The sequence below is a fragment of the Etheostoma spectabile genome, unplaced genomic scaffold (assembly GCF_008692095.1).
Source record: "Etheostoma spectabile isolate EspeVRDwgs_2016 unplaced genomic scaffold, UIUC_Espe_1.0 scaffold00018528, whole genome shotgun sequence".
NCBI classification, from domain to species: Eukaryota; Metazoa; Chordata; class Actinopteri; order Perciformes; family Percidae; genus Etheostoma; species Etheostoma spectabile.
The window spans coordinates 358483-362994 of record NW_022604307.1 but is presented as its reverse complement, the minus strand read 5'-3'; the positions used below and the strand labels follow the sequence as shown (position 1 = coordinate 362994).

The window sequence follows — 4512 nt, the reverse complement described above, 5'->3', positions numbered from 1 at the left end:
GGTTAGACTGAGGGGGGGGGGAACTGCATCTCATTCACTGCAGAGTGATTGTCACTCAGGGTTCAGAGGGACAGAAGCTAATCGTTACGTGCTCCAGATGACTCTGAGGTGAGAAAATCTATTTAGATCTTTAAGAAGACCGATATGTAGATTGAATTAGATTTTCAGTCACTGTTGTCTCAATACTTCAGTGTCAGCATACTTATTCTCTACAATAAATGCTCCAGTCCTTTCTTTGCATTAAAACACCAGCCAATCACAAGTGTTACTTGTGAATAGTCAATGTGTGAGTAATCAGGAAGCTCACATAAAAGATAGTAGAAAGGTCTACCAAATGTTTAACTTTACACCACGTAAGCTGTTGGAGCCTTGGTTGCCACAGGATCCCAAACCTCGCCTCAAAAATGTCAATTACATATTTTCCAGCCCATTGCCTAAGCAGTAGAGCAGAGTGGCGCAGCGGAAGCGGCTGGGCCCATAACCCAGAGGTCGGTGGATCGAAACATCCTCTGCTATTCCTGTGCTTTGTATGTGAGCTAAGTGTATTTCCTGTTTGTTGGTGTTTAAACAAAGCATTAATTTCTGTAATGCCTGCTGGCATGGACAAGTTTCATCTACAAAAATGGAAGCTACGGTGCTCATAACCACCATGACACCCAAAAAACTGGAGCGTAATACAATAAATATATTACAGTACAAGTACATAAATACAGTAAAATGGAGACTGTAAAACATGTACATTTAAAGTGCTTGTTGTGCTGTCTGATAGTCTGAGGTATAAAAGAGAGAGCATACTGCTTAGTTTGTGGTCACAGGAGGTCTTAGTCTACCACTACATCTATACCCTACCAGTCAGATTACCATAGGAGGTAATATCTTCTGCAGCTTTTTAAAGACTCTACCATAATACCTGCTGGAGATGCCAGGTCCTCATACATGTAAAGCATGAGCTCTACCACTGAGCTACATCCCCTGAAGATTTTCAGATTTTTAAAAGGTTTTTCTGAGATAGACTTAGACATATCTTTATTAATCCTTTTGGGATGACTTCCGCAAGGAAATTGAAATATCACTGAATAAAAGAAGAACCTGGGTAAAAATGTAATGGTAATGTTGTATATAGCTTCAAAACCTGTAAATGCAACTGCAGGTGGCTGGAAATCAAACCTGGGATAAATGCTTGCACTGCTACGATATAAATCATACTCGAAAAGTAACACACCTGTTGTCTTTCTGCTGCTTTCTGCTCTGTTGATAAACTTTTCAACAGGTTAGTAGTAGTTACCAGACACGGTCAGAGTGCAAATCGTAGTGCACTTCCTGTGTCTGTGGATCCTCGTGGAGGCAGCTTGATTGATTGATATGCTCCCTTATTTGTACCATAACAGAGATCTAATATTTATCAAATTGGGTTGGGGCGAGTAACCTTTCTGGCTAGTCTTCACAAATAAAGCAAGTAATCCAAAATGAAAACTAATGCAATGGCTGGGAATCAAACCCAGGTGAATTGCTTGGAAGACAGCTATGCTCACCACTATACACCATCACTGGACAATGCAATGTTCACTGCAAATCTTGATACACATCTGGGCCTTGAGACTGATTTTGCATTAATTACCATAAATGCAAGGAGGTCACGGCAACTCACAACACTGTGCTATCAAAATATGCACTAATCCTTTTCAATTGTTGAGTAAGCAGGACATGGGTAAAGTGCACCGAGTTTTTTGACACTTGATAAGTTAATCATCCACTTAATGGCATTTTAATACTCACTGCATTGTTTCATTTTCTCTTTCAGAATAATAGCTTCTGCAACTCTTTGACAGACTGGACAAGGACTACCAGCTGGAGATGCCGGGGATTGAACCCAGGTCCTCATACATGCAAAGCATGCGCTCTACCACTGAGCTACATCCCCTGAATGTTTCCAAATTTCTTTTACTTTTTCTAAGATCATTGAATAAGAGAAGAACGCTATCGGAAAACTGAATCGGTCAGTGGAGCCATGAAAAGACCCCATTACAATCTACCTGACCATAGCCTTTCAAGTCAGTGACAAATCCAAGCTGCATTTCCTTTTTACCTAAATTCAATTTCCAATTTTGGTAAAATGTTTTGCGTCAAAAGTAGTCTGTTGTTCAATATAATCCGACAGCTCAATCTGGCAGTGTTGCCATAAAAACACTACATGCCAAACAAACTACTTGAACATTGCCCTTCTAGTCACTGACTGATCACATTTCCTTGATGCATTAATGCATTTTGTTTGTTTGTTTTATTTGATCCCCATTAGGACAATGCACTGTTCACTGCAAATCTTGCAACACATCTGGTCATTGAGACTGATTTTTGCATTAATTACCATGAACACAAGGAAGATTGCCTTTTATACTTTTGTCTTTCAGAATAAGAGGTTTGCAGCTCTTTTACAGACTGTTGTAACAGAACACTTGTTGGAGATGCCAGGGATTGAACCCAGGGCCTCATACATGCAAGCATGCGCTCTACCACTGAGCTACATCCCCTGAATGTTTCTACAGAAACCCTACAACCCGGGAAAAATGTTGAAGTAAACTTGTTTGTTTTATTTGGATCCCCATTAGCTTCAGCATGCACTAAAGCTTTTCTTCCTGGGGTCCTACAATCCTTTCTTTGACAATACTCTTTATGACATTTCATTACACACACACACAGACATAAATTAGAAAATACTAACCATAATTAAATCTTACAGTTAACGCAATTATACAAGAAATAAATAAAAGACACTACTCCGAATAGATTAATCAATTTCAGAAATAGATAACAAAAGCCCTATAACAAACTAATTTTAAATTACATATTTAATTCCTTGAAATAATATGTCTTAAGTGATTTTTAAACCATACTGAGAGTTGTGTTTGATAGTCGTTGGGAGAGAGTTCCATTCACACATCGCTCTGTCCCGACAGAACGTTGATGATTGATTTAGTTTTCGCTTTAGGTAAAATAAAACTCCCTCCTACTGCACGCCTCGTTGGATAATGATGTGTAGCAGTACTAAAGGACAGTTTTGTGTACAAAGTAAAAGGTGTTTTGTTTGTTATAACATTATGTAAAAAAAACACAAATCTATTTTTAACTTTAAGCCATGAGAGTTGTTCATGCATGTTATCAACATTTGATCTAAACCCACACGAGAGAGCCACACGTGCAGCTTAATTCTGAATCACTTGTCATTTTTTCATATTATTGCTGAAGTGCTGGACCACACCACTAAGCAGTAACCCACATGTGAAAAAAACAAAACCTGAAGGACTTTTTTACCTATCTGTGGTGTGAAGATGTTTGCACACCTTTTAATAACTGACAAGGTGTTGCCCATTTGAGTTACCAGTTTTTGAACGTGTTTGTCCCAACACAATCTATATTCAATTATCACACCCAAAAGTTTAGCCTCTTCTCTTTGCTCTACAGAAGTTTGCTCTATACTGAGTTCAAGTTTCGGTTTGGAACTTAAAAAAAAAACGTTGTTTCCAACCACTAAACTAGTTTTTTAGATCCATTGAGATCAGTTTGTTCTCCTGATCCAGTCCACCACTGACTGTAGCTTTCTCTGTAGTTTAGTATTTAGATCACCAATATCAGTTCCTGATAAATATATAGTAGAATCATCAGCAAACATTGAAATGCTCGATTTATCTGAAACAGATGGTAAATCGTTAGTAAAGATTGTGAAGTGGAGTGGCCCAAAACACTTCCTTGAGGAACTCCATGTTCCACAAGCCTGAAAAACTTTCATTGAAGTAAACCAATTGTCTCCTGTCAGTCAAATAACTTTCCTTCATAATAATGCGGTTTGTGAAAAACCATAATATTCCATTTTTTTAACAGTACGTTGTGGTCAATTATATCCAATGCTGCAGTAAATCAAGCATCACAACCTATTATTTTCCTCTCGTCCATATCCTTAAACCAGTCATCAACCATCTGAGTCAGGGCAGTGGCAGTTGAGTGTTTTCCTCTGTATGTATGCAAGCTGAAAAACTGTAATTAAATTATTTAAAAAATAAAACTGAATCTGTTCATAAACAATTCTTTCCATTATTTTACAGAGAATTGGTAATAAGCTTATTGGTCTACTGTTTGATCCAGAGAAAGGCATTTTCTTACTCTTTGGTATTAGCACAACTTTACATATCTTCCATGCTTGCAGACATATATATTTTCCATAAAACACATTAATTATATGAGCAATAGTAGGAACAATGATTGAAACTATTGGCTTAATCCACTTATATTCAAGATAGTCCACACCAGGTGGTTTGTTTTACAATTCATCAGAAGCTACATGTTTTACTTTCCATGATCTTATTTATCAATGTTTTTGACAAATCCGTGTTGTGTAGCTGTGTAGTATTTTTAATATTATTAATTTTATTTATGATATAATCATTGACACAATTTGCTATATCACTTGGTTTGGTAAGAAAATCACCTTCATTTTAATCTAAAAAGGTAGGGATCCAT

The 4512-nt window shown here is 37.3% G+C and overlaps 1 non-coding gene across 1 annotated transcript; it reads right to left on the bottom strand.

Moving 5' to 3' along the window:
• Window positions 1-1849: 1849 nt before the first annotated feature.
• On the bottom strand, window positions 1850-1921 carry trnaa-ugc (transfer RNA alanine (anticodon UGC)). The gene has a single exon. It is a non-coding gene; the product is annotated as a tRNA-Ala (tRNA).
• Window positions 1922-4512: the final 2591 nt, after the last annotated feature.